Source organism: Xenopus tropicalis, chromosome 4, assembly GCF_000004195.4.
Source record: "Xenopus tropicalis strain Nigerian chromosome 4, UCB_Xtro_10.0, whole genome shotgun sequence".
Lineage (NCBI taxonomy): Eukaryota > Metazoa > Chordata > Amphibia > Anura > Pipidae > Xenopus > Xenopus tropicalis.
Window position 1 is genome coordinate 138,036,366 of NC_030680.2, and position 15,691 is coordinate 138,052,056.

Sequence of the window (15,691 nt, forward strand, 5' to 3'; positions counted from 1 at the left end):
ATGCCCCCTAACACTGCCCACTCGCATACCAATAACATTGTACATGTATGGTGATCCATAGTACATGGGTATCAGTCGATTTGAGGACGGTTTGAAAAATCCACCTGCCCCTGTGGCTAGTGCATCAGCAGATGAGTAAGTGAAGCCATGAATGACTGGAACAATAGAAAAGCTTAGCCCCTCTGACGCTATCAGTAGCCCATGTATGGCTGTGCTAAGGCTGGCCAAATGCTGATAGATCCACTCTTTTGGCAAGGACACAAAACAAGCTGATCTTTCCACAATAGGCCCACCTTGAGGTGGGCAATATCGGACTGATTCAATGGTTTGGACCTAGGGCTAAATGATCGTATGTCAGAAATGCACATCACCACATCAATGAGCCTATGCAGTCATAGCTCCAACAAGATTTTGAAACTTGCCTGGACAATATGTAGATGATTTTTGTCCAGATATTCGTCAGGTAGGCCCGTTGGAGGGCCCCATACATGGGCAGATAATCTGCCGACATAGACTGAAGGAGCTGAAACACATTTAAGCTAGCCATACATGTTCAGATTTTAGTCTTTTTCCGACGAATGTTCGGATATTTAAATGCAACAATCTAAAAGTAACATTCAGGCTGAATGAAATAGTAGGATAAAGCCCTAAAAATAAGAAATTGGGGGATGTTTTGAACATGAAATAGGTGGCAGACACCAAACATACAAAGAGAGTTTGTAGCTTTTGCCCTATTTATTAGTAAGTTTCCTCTCCATGGTCTAATAATTCATTCTCATGCTTTCTAGTTGCCCCTATTAAGGCAGGAGAATTCTGAACGGTTGTGCCCAAAGGGATGGGTGTGAAATGGGGGTGGAAAAAGTCCATGGAATAGGTGGGTCAGTTATGGCTGAAAATATCAAGGTAGGTATGTACTTTCTAACTGAAGTCTGATGGAATCAACCTGTTTGTCTGTGGTAGGGGAAATTAGACTGTAAGCTCCTCTGGGGGAGGGATTGATATGCTATAAAGTATGCTGTATTATCAGGCCTGGTTTGAAGGTACACTTTGCCTTCTCTCCTTATTTCTTTCTTTCTACACATCAAAAAGTGAAGTGTTTTGGAACTCCCTGCGGCATTCTGCCAGGTAGCACAAGGAGCCACCCAGAAGAGACCTTTAATAACTTTAGTCTTTGAACCGCTGCCGATGTGCCCCGCTGATAAGGGCCGAGCAGCCTTTCTGTTGCTGTTTCTGGAACCGAACACAGAGTTTAAAGGTCAGAGATGTGGAGATGAAAGCAAAGGCTGATTGTATAGGATTATATAGAAACATTCCTAGAGGGAAGTGAGACAATACCTATATTTACTGGAAATGGTGTTCTAAGCAGCCTTCTATTAGCGTAAATATTACAGTCTCCCCTTTTCATTTAGGGATTTTTTTAATTCTATTTATTAAACCCACCCTACTGGTCCCTCCTATACTTGCTGATCCTTTTCTGCTCCTGTCGCTGCCCATAGTAACAGCTATGCAAGAGAGCGCTGCAACTGCAAGTCATTCACGCAGGGGTGATTCTGGCCCCTGTGCCACCCTGAGGCCACCTTCCCACCTTCCCAATGCATCTAACTTATAGCTTAGGAGCAGCTTGAGCAGGGCCTGCATTACTATTGAAGTGGGCACAATTGTGAAGCCAAAATTCTGATTTTAAAATTGAAATTTCGGCTCCTAAATTTACCACCCCTGGCAACCTGCAAGGCACTGCTGTACCCCTTCATTCATGTGCAAGTTGGGGACCTGCCAATGGCAGACAGTAAGGACAGGGGTGCCATGCACGGTCACAGCACAGATATAAGTGCTCTGTAAATGACCCATCTGGGTAACTGTGGTGAACTTTAAATTGTTGCCCATTGATCCCTGAAGTTTCTCGTTGTTTTCTCTATACTGTGACAATTTGCAACTAGCAGTGAGCTAAATGCCCCAGTTTTGCTTTTTGCAAAATGTTACCAAAATTCTGCCTGATGTATTGGTGTCAACAGGCATTTTTTTTTCTCTTAATTGTTTTTTTCTCACATTTTTTTCTAGTGCCAAATGCAGGAGTCAGTGGGCATTTTTCCATTTATCCAGCAAAACAAAGCGTGTTCCAAAATTCTAGTGCAGGTTCTGAATCAGGTGAAAAAAACACTCCCCCGTATTTGCACCGCTGCCCGGCTGTGCCGTAGCTGTTAGTGGTGGCATCTGGGCATGGGGTCTGGGTGTGCCGTAGTCACTTTGTTTAGCTGTTAGTGGTGGCATGTGGGCATGGGGTCTGGGTGTGCCGTAGCCATGAAAGCAGGTGGCGGGACCCGGATACCCAAGTCCCACACTGATTCTCTTTGCTGGATTCCACTTTATCAGAGTGGGGCACAGCAATACCCAGCACTGGGGGCATTTCAGCCCTGAGGGGGCCTAGGGAATGCCGTTCCCCTTCACCCCTCTGTGCTTAGGTTTTTTGCTTCAGAGCGGGGAGGTTTTTTGCTTTTAAAATAGGAATCCCTGCCTTTGAAGTTACCAGTTAGCTTTTTGCCGCCCCTGTTAATTTCAGGACACTACCGCCCGAGGTGAGTTTCTCATAGCCAGCTCCCCTGCCCAGCACACAATGCCAATGCAACCCACCACCCCAGTAACCCCTATTCTATCAGAATGTCACTTGTAGCAGGAATAAATATTCAAGCACAACTATGTATAGGCAGGGGAACTGCTTCATTTGTTCCAGTTTGTGACTTGATGGGTTGGCACTTGGGTTGGGTGCTGCTTGCGCTGCTATGAAGCCATGCCGCTTTCCCAGTGCCATACCCCTGTCGCAACTGCTGGCTGGGTTACAGCAACAGGATCGTTGTCATGTCTGGTGGATGTGTCACTGGCAATTAGCTGGGTGATGGCATCAGGTCAGAACTCTAATCCCTGAGTGATTCCAAGCTTGGCTGGCAGCGCCATTTAATGTCATGGGGCCAGCGAAGCAAATCCTTCCAGCGTCCTGCTCATTTCTAACCTAGCCACAGAGGTCCATCTGTTCATGCTGGCATTGTGACTGGGCTGTGGGGCCACATGGGAATATTTGTGGTTGGCTAAAGTAGGCTCTTCTGTAGCACTGACACATGGAGAATATACCACAAGAAGCTGTGTAATACATTGTATGGGGCACTAGAAGCTGTGTAATATATCGCAGGGGTTACAAGAAGCTGTGTAATACATTGTATGGGGCACTAGAAGCTGTGTAATACATTCCAGGGGGCACAAGAAGCTGTGTAATACATTGTATGGGGCACAAGAAGCTGTGTAATACATTGTATGGGGCACAAGAAGCTGTGTAATACATTCCAGGGGGCACAAGAAGCTGTGTAATACATTGTATGGGGCACAAGAAGCTGTGTAATACATTGTATGGGGCACAAGAAGCTGTGTAATACATTGTATGGGGCACAAGAAGCTGTGTAATACATTGTATGGGGCACAAGAAGCTGTGTAATACATTATATGAGGCACAAAGAGCTGTGTAATATATCACAGGGGGCACAAGAAGCAGTGTAATACATTCCAGGGGGCACAAGAACCTGTGTAATACATTCCAGGGGGCACTAGAAGCTGTGTAATACATTGTATGGAGCACAAGAAGCTGTGTAATACATTTCAGGGGGCACAAGAAGCTGTGTAATACATTGTATAGAGCACAAGAAGCTGTGTAATACATTGTATGGGGCACAAGAAGCTGTGTAATACATTGTATGGGGCACAAGAAGCTGTGTAATACATTGTATGGGGCACAAGAAGCTGTGTAATACATTGTATGGGGCACAAGAAGCTGTGTAATACATTGTATGGGGCACAAGAAGCTGTGTAATACATTGTATGGGGCACAAGAAGCTGTGTAATACATTCCAGGGGCACAAGAAGCTGTGTAATACATTGTAGGGGGCACAAGAAGCTGTGTAATACATTGTATGGGGCACAATGAGCTGTGTAATACATTGTATGGGGCAGAGGAATCTGTGTAATACATTGTATGGGGCACAAGAAGCTGTGTAATACATTGTATGGGGCACAAGAAGCTGTGTAATACATTGTATGGGGCACAAGAAGCTGTGTAATACATTGTATGGGGCACAAGAAGCTGTGTAATACATTGTATGGGGCACAAGAAGCTGTGTAATACATTCCAGGGGGCACAAGAAGCTGTGTAATACATTCCAGGGGGCACAATAATCTGTGTAATACATTGTATGGGGCACAATGAGCTGTGTAATACATTGTATGGGGCAGAGGAATCTGTGTAATACATTGTAGGGGGCACAATGAGCTGTGTAATACATTGTATGGGGCAGAGGAATCTGTGTAATACATTGTAGGGGGCACAATGAGCTGTGTAATACATTGTATGGGGCACAAGAATCTGTGTAATACATTGTAGGGGGCACAAGAAGCTGTGTAATACATTGTATGGGGCACAAGAATCTGTGTAATACATTGTATGGGGCACAATGAGCTGGGTAATATATCGCAGGGGGCACAAGAAGCTGTGTAATACATTGTATGGGGCACAAGAAGCTGTGTAATACATTGTATGGGGCACAAGAAGCTGTGTAATACATTGTATGGGGCACAAGAAGCTGTGTAATACATTGTATGGGGCACAAGAAGCTGTGTAATACATTCCAGGGGGCACAAGAAGCTGTGTAATACATTCCAGGGGGCACAATAATCTGTGTAATACATTGTATGGGGCACAATGAGCTGTGTAATACATTGTATGGGGCAGAGGAATCTGTGTAATACATTGTAGGGGGCACAATGAGCTGTGTAATACATTGTATGGGGCACAAGAATCTGTTTAATACATTGTAGGGGGCACAAGAAGCTGTGTAATACATTGTATGGGGCACAAGAATCTGTGTAATACATTGTATGGGGCACAATGAGCTGGGTAATATATCGCAGGGGGCACAAGAAGCTGTGTAATACATTGTATGGGGCACAAGAATCTGTGTAATACATTGTATGGGGCACAATGAGCTGGGTAATATATCACAGGGGGCACAAGAAGCTGTGTGATACTTTCTGTAAAGCAGTGACTTCAGAATGGGCAAATGAGGCCATATGGGGATGGGGGCTATATTTACCACTTGGCTAGTAAAAGATCTGAATGCTTAACTATGGTGCCAGCGTTTCCATCACATATATAGGACACATTCACATTCCACCACCCCTGCACAAGGGTTGGACCCTCCTTCTACTGTGCAAACTGGCTCAGAGCACCATAAATATAGGAGTTTCTGTGCCCTTATGTACAGCTCATTGGGAATGATTAATGGCGCTGCGCATGAATGGAGGGAATTCCTGCTGTTACTTGCCCACATCTTCCGTGAATCCCCCAGCTCTGAGCTAAACATTCACTGAATGGATGGCAAGCACTTTATTTACTTATAACTTATTAAATCCCAATCTGTTCCAGTATGATGGCTGAATATCATATAGAAACACACTGCCGTATGGCTACCATATGCCATTTGCCCAAGTGCACTTCATAAACCCTAACTGCTGATTGGTTGCTTTGGGTTATTGGACAATAGGTGTAAACACTAAGGTGGCAAAACTCTGCATACGATAAACAAAATAGTAAAAAGTAATTCAAATATAATGTACTGTAGCAGTGTTTGCTACAAAAACACTACTATGGTTTATATAAATATCCTGCTGTGTAGCCATGGGGGCAGCCATTCAAGCTGGAAAAAAGGAGAAAAGGCACAGGTTACATAGCAGATAACAGATAAGCTCTATAAAGTACAATGGGAATCTACAGAGCTTATCTGCTGAATTTCCAGTTTAAAAAAAAAAAAAACCCATTACATTTAGCCCCAAAAAGTTTCCACTTATTGGGCAGGTGGCTGGCAGCTGATGGCAAGCCCCCCTGTGTAGCGCAGGGATAGAGTCAGACAGGGCTACAGCCAATTGCCACCAGGTCTGTCTGATTTACAAATGAGTGTTTTTGCCCCGGGCGCTGGCGAGTATGGTTTCACCATACTATTATATGGTGTTATATTCATAGTTACATAGGGTTGAAAAAAGACCTGAGTCCATTAAGTTCAACCCTTCCAAGTAAGCCCAGCACCCACAACCTATACTGACCTATCTATATATAGGAATATTCATTCCTCTCCCAGTGCAATTACTGCCATGTGCTTGCTGCATCTCTGATACCTTTGCACAATCGCAGGGAGAGGGGGGCAGGACTGGGCTCATTACATCACTTTTCCCTTCCCGAGATGGGAACGCCGTGCTGGAGGGGGACTGGGCTCTGGGAAAGCAATCACAGGGAAGCAGGATCACATCCCAATAAACTCCGCTGAGCTGGGCTCTATTAGCTGAGTCTGAGCATCCTCCGCAGCCGTATGCTTCTAGCTCAGAGCAAGATGCTGTGTCGCAGGAATTGCAGAGACGCTGCCAAGGTGAGCTCACTATTGCACGACTGCTGCAGGCCCTGGGGCAAGAGACGTGTGCCTGACAGACAGACAGACTGCGCTAAGGGATGCCATTCTGCGTGTATGTAAGGTTGCACGTCTTCTGACTTTAACCACTTTCAGTGCCAGAAACTAGAGAGGCTTCAGATGGGGTTTTTTGCCTTCCTCTGGATCAACTAGAAGTTAGGCAGGTTATATATAGGCATTAAGGTTGATGGATGTGTGTCTTTTCTCAGCCTAACTTACTATGTTACTATGTAAATCTTCCAGCACTGTGTAATCTCTGGGGTCTCAGTTCTCCCTATTGGTGGCAATATTTGCATGTATTTATATCTGAAAGCTGCAGCCTCCGGTTGAAGGAATACAAACTGGATATTTATTATTATAACTGCTTTGCACTGGGCATGTGTAGCAGCTCCGCTAATTTATCCTAGAGCTTCTCTAAGACTTAGGTGCTTAAAAGGCAAGGTGATCATAGTCAGTAATAAGCCATGCAGTGCCTCTGCAGATAGCCGGGTTCCTAAACTGCAGAGAGAGAGAGAGGACAAAGTGCCCAGGCAATGCAGTGCTGTCATGCAGGGAGTTGGGCAAAGAAATCCTAGTATGTATGTATGTATGTATGTATGTATATCTTTATTTATAAAATGCTACTTATGTACGCAGCGCTGTACAGTAGAATAGATTAATACGAACAGGGGGTTATTAAGATAATAATAGATAAATACAAAGTACAACAATAAATACAGATAAATACAAGATACAGTTGCAATAAGTTAAGAGTCAAAGACACAAGAGGATGGAGGTCCCTGCCCCGTAGAGCTTACAATCTATATGGGAGGGTAACTTACAGACACAAATAGGCAAATATAAGTGCTGTAGGTCACAGTGGGTGACATTACAATTACAGGATAATTAGGGGTTGGCTTGTCAGAGAGTATGGGAATTACAGCAGTGCAGAGATACCACCTTAATCCTACGCTCCTAGTAGTGCTGAGCCACTGACTGGCGGATCCCCAGCATGGGCAACCAGCGGCTCCCAGATGGTAGCTAAGGGGTATTTATTATTGTTCACTATGTTGGAAGCATGTACAAGACCAGTTAGGTTTCCTATGGTGCCCTTGGCTCGATTGTTTGTACATGTGCTTTCCAGGCACACAGTATTCTTTATGTGCCCTACAAAGAACTGGCCTATTGAATATCCACCTGCTGTGTAAGGATGCTAGAGCAGCTTATGTACTCTCATATTAACTACACCAGGCTTTGGGTGGATCCTTGCTTGGGGTTGGGGGGTCCAGGTGCCTGTAATCACTGGAGAGTCATGAAACAAATGGAAGTGGCCAAGTGATTTTTGGACTGACGTTTATATCAGCAGCTTAGCATCTGGTTGCCTGTTTGGCAATGAGGAGTGATCATAATGTACAATTCTCTGGCTGAGATGCGGCGCCGTATGCTCCATCTGTATCCAGTTAAGCGAAGGAATTTTGTTTTTCCCCGTTTGAGGCAGAAACTGGAAGTGGATCCAGGGTTCTTGTTTGTTTATTTATATTTGCTGTTCCGTGGGTCAGTAGCAGGGTAATAGCCAGAAGCTGAACTTCATGCACTCATGAGTCTCATCAACCTGCTTTATTGGGTTACCCAGTCATCCTGGGGGGATTGGGCAAATCTGGGTAAAGCTAATGACTTGTCCGGTGGCACAACTGATACTTATATACCCATTGTCTGGAACAGACTGAAATATGTTGGGCATGGAACTCATGAATCCCATGTTACATTTATATATATACAGTAAATATAAATTTTGTAATGGTCCTCTGTAAAATACAACTAAAGCCTTCATTATAAAGTTGGAATGTCTAAAGTTGGCAATAAACTTATCAGTTTGGTCAGGAGTTGCTGAGTTTGCATGGCCCAAAGTTACAGCATTCCCAACTGATATTTAGTCAGCTATTATACAGGTATAGGACCCGTTATCCAGAATGCTCGGGACCAAAGGTATTCTGGATAAGGGATCTTTCCGTAATTTGGATCTTCATACCTTAAGTCTACTAAGAAATCAATAAAACATTAATTAAACCCAATAGGGCTTTTCTGCCCCCAATAAGGGATAATTATATCTTAGTTGGGATCAAGTACAGGTACTGTTTTATTATTACAGAGAAAAGGGAATCATTTAACCATGAAATAAACCCAATAGGGCTGTTCTGCCCCCAATAAGGGGTAATTATATCTTAGTTGGGATCAAGTACAGGTACTGTTTTATTATTACAGAGAAAAGGGAATCATTTAACCATTAAATAAACCCAATAGGACTGTTCTGCCCCCAATAAGGGGTAATTATATCTTAGTTGGGATCAAGTACAGGTACTGTTTTATTATTACAGAGAAAAGGGAATCATTTAACCATTAAATAAACCCAATAGGGCTGTTCTGCCCCCAATAAGGGGTAATTATATCTTAGTTGGGATCAAGTACAGGTACTGTTTTATTATTACAGAGAAAAGGGAATCATTTAACCATTAAATAAACCCAATAGGGCTGTTCTGCCCCCAATAAGGGGTAATTATATCTTAGTTGGGATCAAGTACAGGTACTGTTTTATTATTACAGAGAAAAGGGAATCAGTTAACCATAAAATAAACCCAATAGGACTGTTCTGCCCCCAATAAGGGGTAATTATATCTTAGTTGGGATCAAGTACAAGTACTGTTTTATTATTACAGAGAAAAGGGAATCATTTAACCATTAAATAAACCCAATAGGGCTGTTCTGCCCCCAATAAGGGGTAATTATATCTTAGTTGGGATCAAGTACAGGTACTGTTTTATTATTACAGAGAAAAGGGAATCATTTAACCATTAAATAAACCCAATAGGGCTGTTCTGCCCCCAATAAGGGGTAATTATATCTTAGTTGGGATCAAGTACAGGTACTGTTTTATTATTACAGAGAAAAAGGAAATCAATTTTAAAAATCTGAATTATTTGATTAAAATGGAGTCTATGGGAGACAGGCTTTCTGTAATTCGGAGCTTTCTGGATATCGGGTTTCCTGATAATGGATCCCATACCTGTACTAACTTGGCATTAGCCCCACTGCTAAGTCAACAGATCAACCTAATCTAATTGTTTGGCTCATAGAATCATAATGAAGACTGATTGGGAGGGGACCACATTAATGGGCCAACGTGGTCCTTGCCCCTGAATATTGGTTGAGCAGCCATCAGTTTGGTCCTAAATACTGGCATCTTAACTACAGACTTAATCTGGAGCTGGAACCAGTATTCCATAGCTGAAGGGGCTCCCTGATTATCCCCATGGGCATATTTATTTGCATTTGACATGGGATGGATTTGGCCAGCCCAGGGTACTTTCCATTAGACCACCATATCTTTGAATTTCTTAGGGATCCCTTGCACTGCCCAGGCCAGTAAACTATCAGTCTGGTAATGGACAATGAAAGGGAGATGTTAGATGCTCTGTAGACACTCTATTCATTTGCATAGGGGGCATTTTTTAAAGCTGATCCTGTTCTTTCTAAATTCTAATAAATAAGTGGTTGCTAGGGCTAGGTAGCCAAGCAACCAGATAACAGTGCTTACCTCATACACATTCTCTGTAGCTACAGAACAACGATAAAAATAAACAAAACTCACCGCTGACAAAGGCTTAATGTATACTTTCCTAGAATATCATTGTCACCCCACACTAGAAATAACTTTATATACCCCCCTCTCCCCCCCCCAGCTCAATCCACTTCTAAGTTCCACCTAGTTTTTTTGTGGGCTGTGTGAGTGGAAATAAACTTCTAGTACTTGCTCTATAATGACTGTTTACAGAGTAGTGGTTGGGTCGACACCATTAATGGATTATGTGTGGGTGCATACGGCATGCTCTGGGCGCTCCCAGCTCAGCTTAGAGGGTTAAACAATATCAAAAGACAAGAAAAATGTTGCCCTTGTCTGACCATATCTGCAATTGCTTCTCAGTAGAAGCCTCGTTTTAAAGTTAGTCCAGGATTTTAACCAGGGAGCCCCCAATCTACCCCCCCACACACACACTGTGTACGAGTTAGGGATGGTAGGTGGGTCGGAACTGAAAGGTAATGAAGCTTAAACGCTTGTGTACACTGAATCCATCTGCTACAGCAACTTTACAGCAGTGTTTTCTTAGAGAATGAGGCCCTGATACAATAAAGGGAGAGCTCAGAGCTGCCAAACCTTTAATCTCCCACAAGGCATTTAATCTTAAAGGGGTAGCTCACCCTAAAATGTAACGTTAGTATGATATTATAAACAATGACATACTGAGACAATAGGAATATGTAATTGGTCATTTATTTTTTAATTTGAATGTTTTTTAGTTATTTAGCTTTTTGTTCAGCAGTTCTCCAGTTTGGTATTTCAGCAGCGATCTTGTTGTCTTATTTTCCCAAGAAACCAGACAGTGGTTTGAATGACAGACTGGAATATGAACAGGAGAGGGACTGAATACAAAGATAAAAAAGTTACAATAGCAGTGTTGGAAAGAGCTGTAAAGAGGGTGAAGAAGAAGGCAAATAACCCAAAAACTATAAATAATAAAAAATGAAGACCAATTGTATGTATATATGTATAACTTTATTTATAAAGCGCCACAAGGGTACGCAGCGCTGTACAGTCTTACAGAATACACAATTACACACAGGGAGGACAAGTGATATAATAAATAAATACAATAAATACATATATGTATATATATAAGTGCCATGTGGTATGAGACACAGTAGGAAGGAGGTCCCTGCCCCGTAGAGCTTACAATCTAAGTGGTTGGGTAACATACAGGCACAAACTGGAAGGTAAGAGTGCACCAGGTATGGGCATTTGCCCTTAAGCACAGGACTGGGCAAAATAATGTCTTAGTTCTCCAGAAGGTAACAGCTGAGCTTTTTCTTAAAGAGAGTGGGTGAGTTTTCCCTACGGAGGGATTCAGGGATAGAGTTCCAGAGGGAAGGAGCAGCGAGATAGAAAGGTTTAAGACGAGAGAGCGCAGTGGGTGTGGATGGTGTAAAGAGACGGAGGCTCTGAGAGGAGCGGAGGAGACGACCAGGAACATGTAGGGAGACCAGTGAAGAAATGTAGTGAGGAGCAGAGGAGTGAAGGGCTTTGAATGTCAGCAGAAGGATTTTGTAAGCTATCCTTTGCTTGACAGGCAGCCATGCTAGTGAGCTTAATTGAGGCTGAGCAGGATCCCTCTTAGGAGAGAGCAGGAGGATCCTGGCAGCAGAGTTTAAGATTGATTGCAGGGGAGAGAAGTGGGAGTCTGGGAGGCCGGTTAGTAAGAGATTGCAGTAATCTAAGCGGGAAAGGATAAGGGCATAGATTAGTGTTTTAGCTGTTGCTTGTGAAAGAAAGGGGCGTATCTTGGCAATATTGCGGAGGAAAAAGCGGCAGGTTTTGTCAGTGTTATTAATATGGTTAGAGAAGGAGAGAGACTGGTCAAAGATAACCCCAAGGCAGCGTGCAGAATTTACAGGGTTGATGGTCATGCCATCAATATTAATGGTGAAAGGAGGAGGAGGGCCAGGTTTGGGCGGGAAGACCATGAGCTCTGTTTTAGCTAGGTTAAGTTTGAGCTGGCGTCGGTCCAGGGTCGGACTGGGCCGCCGGGACACCGGGAAAAATCCCGGTGGGCCCCGGCCCTAGTGGACCCCAGCGGCCCAGTCCGACCTTTGCCGGCGCTCCCCGCAATTGACTGTTCCTCCGATGACGCGTTCAATTTATACGGCTCGGAGAGGACGTCAGGCGGGGGCCCTTCGGGGGGGTTAGGGGGGCCCCTGGGGGGGGTTAGGGGGGCCCCTGGGGGGGTTAGGGGACGCGGCTGGGGCACCTGCAGGGCCCCTGGGGCGGGAGCCCCGGTGGGCCCTGCACCCCCCAGTCCGACCCTGCGTCGGTCCATCCAGGAGGAGATAGCCAGGAGGCAGTTACCAATCTGGGTTTGGACATCAGCAGTTAGTGCAGGGGTGTCTAAATATATCTGGATGTCATCTGCATATAGGTGGTATTTAAGACCAAAAGAAGAAATAAGGTCTCCTAGAGAGAGAGTGTACAGGGAGAACAGCAGGGGACCAAGCACAGAGCCCTGAGGCACCCCCACACTGAGCGGAACCGGGGTAGAAAGAGCGACAGAGAAGGAGCGGTTAGAGAGATAGGAAGAGAACCAGGATGCTGCTTGATCCCGGATACCCAGAGAATGGAGAATTTGCATAAGAATAGAATGGTCGACAGTATCAAAAGCAAAGTTGTTAGGCATAGGACATGATAAAACTAAATGTTAACATAAAGGTGAACCATCCCTTTTAAAGCATAAATAGTGTCTAACAAAGTATATGGCTAGAAATGCTCTAATGATCCAGGCCTGTTGTTCACATAAGCTTTTGTTTGTCAGTGGCACCGCACATGCTCAGTGTGCTCTAGGTGTGTCTGAGAAGCTAAGCTTAGGGGGTTGTTGGAAAAACATTGGTTTATATTCAATTCCATGACAAAAAAATGTTATTTTATAGTTTATCACACGAAATCCCATGGGAGAATTCAATTTGAGAAGATAAAACTTTTCTCCTAATTCATTTTCAGTTTTTTTCCATACACTTCTCGTATGATAAACAGTGAGAAAAGTTTTTCTCATTGAATTGCATTGAATGTTCCTATGGAAACAGATACCACGTTTAGAATGTAAGCTCTTCAGGGTAGGTACCTTGAAAAGCAGCAAAACAAAGCATTGCCATTACCTGGCACAGAGGGCAGTGGGGCTCAGTAACAGTTGGTCAGGCTGGGCAGGACATTAGCTGAAGGGGTGCAAGGCTAAACCAACTTAATAACAAAACCATTAAACCCAAGTTAATGAAGCGGCGGTTGTGCCTCTGCAGGCTATGAAACCACTCTATTCTTACTTCTGTTCCTGCTTTTCTCTGACCTCAGTGCTGCGCTATTAAATTGCATAAATCTATCAAATTTATAGCCGGCGTTGGCCAAGAGTAACACTAGAACAGACGCGGCCGAAGGTGCTGTGATTTTAGGGAGCGCTCTCCAATAAAGCCCCTTTTAGTTAAACACAATCACATGTTATATTTCACTGCGGCTAATAATTCTGCCCCTGCTTTATTCATCACACTGATGTCAGCCGTCTAATAAAAGGCAAAATCCTCTGCAAATCCCCAAAAATAACAGATTATAAAACCTTTTAGTGCTCCCAGTTTTTTCTTTGCTCCGGCAGAAAGGGAAAATGCAGCTTTTTCCTATCGACCATCTGCGTGCCAGGCATTTTCTCACATTATATACTAGCCCCTATGGGCCAGTCAGCTCCTTTGTTGTTCTCTCTTACTGGCATTTCCATTATTTGCCAAGATGGCAAAAATACATCCTGTCAAAGTCAATGGGAAGGATACAGTTTGGGCCATTTTTAACCCAGTTCAAAGGAAACCGACTGTTTATATGATATAGAAATAGAAATGCATATATATATATATATATATATATATATTAACAGATGTGTGTTGAAGTCAAAATATGTAAATACCTATAAACAGGACCAGCACAGGAACGCACGGTGAATGGATAAATAGAAGAATTGCTGTGAAATGGTGTGCTGGTCCTGTTTATAGATATATATATATATATATATATATATATATATATACTGTATATATTACATTAAAACATTATAATAATAGAACAGATTAGATACAGAGTTATTATACTCATAATTTAATTCACAAATTTCCCTTTTTGTACACTTCTACTTAGTACACAGATTTCTTAATAATTCTTAATAATAGTATATATATCCAATATGTCCAATGTCCACTGTCCAATATATCCACTGCTGTGAAGTTGTTCCCTTTGACTTGCTAAGCTTTCTTATGTGGGTCACCCTGTCTGGCTAATATAGGGTCAGAATCCTGCAGTGGGTTTCAGATAGGACCACTGTGGTCTGAATGCTATTACAGTGTATAACCATAGCCAGTATCTGAGCCATAAAGTGTGACAGAACTACTGCTCTGTGTGAGAAAGGAAGGTGAAAAAAGAGACTGTAACTGCATTTTAATGTAAGTAAAAAAAAACTTTTCAAACTTATAAAATGTAATAACGATTACAGGGGTGATTCTTGACCCTGGGGGGGCACAAGTGCAAGAGCGTTAATTGCTGTTAAAAATGAAAGATGGCTGGGAACGTACAGTAGGATGTAGGTGCCCCCATGACCATTCACTAATTGTATCTCCTTTACCATTAGAACTCGGATACTCTGGCAGGCCACGCCAACCCTGGGGACATCAGTACTGGAAATAGTGAAAATAATCAAATTAATTTGTACTTTTACCACAAGACAAATGATCTGCCGTTCTCTAAAGCCACCTGTAATAGTGAAAATGTCAGCATCTTTTGAAAAATATTTGCCACAAAGATGCCTTGGCTGGTTGGGCAGGGCAGATTCCCTGACACGCACTACTGGCACACCATAACCCTGATATCAGGACAAAGCCGGTGCCCATGGCCGTAGCCGGGACTAACACAGGGGGTTAACTGTGAAAGTAGGAGGCGTGCATGTTATTTTAGCTCCCAGTGTAACTGTGCCCTGCTATGGGAGCCATGTGGGTGCAAGCATGGAGCACTCAGCCATTGGCTGAATCACAAGCAGAAGATCCCACACAAAGAAGCTCTTTATCTCCAGTAGCCTCTTTCCCTAACCACAGCGATCAGGCTACAGAGAAAAGAAAATAGCAGACGGCCTTCTCTCATGGAGCCCTGGGCAGATGAATTTATCCTGAACTGTAAGTTTAAACAGAACCGGTATCCCCGGGCCTGACTTCAGCACAGTTCCCCCTTGCAGTGTCTCTTTCCTGCCCTGTCGGTGTATATATTAGCTGTAGGGCGGATAAGTCTCTCACATATTGGGCGTTAATTGTTTATCAAGGTCAGTTCAGCATAGAGGGCTGCTCTGAAGTCCAGCCGGCTGCCCTTGGCCACTCAGTAATGTTTGTGCCCGGATGGGATGTAAATATGAGCCGGTTTAAATAAGATCCATTTAGAAAAGCTCCAGTTTTCAAACCATCAGGACTGAATAGGTTCTAATGATACCGTATTTTATATGCATTTCCTTTGTCTTACTGATTGGCAGTAATGAGCGCTTTTCTCTTAAGGTTTTTGTTCCTGGGGGGTGCCATTTTGTTTTACAAAAGGCAGTGTGCCTAAG

General features: G+C 43.5%; 1 protein-coding gene across 3 annotated transcripts in view; it reads left to right on the forward strand.

The window, feature by feature from the left end:
* Positions 1-15,691, forward strand: part of prrt3 (proline rich transmembrane protein 3) — a 56,032-nt gene that overhangs the window by 8,513 nt on the left and 31,828 nt on the right. Inside the window, exon 1 of one of the 3 annotated variants that reach the window (XM_031901189.1) lies at positions 6,252-6,455. The exons of the other annotated variants lie outside the window; for them this stretch is intronic. The gene's annotated coding sequence lies outside the window, so the exon portion shown is untranslated. Of the gene's footprint in view, positions 1-6,251; positions 6,456-15,691 lie in introns of those variants that run through there. 3 annotated transcript variants of the gene reach the window in all.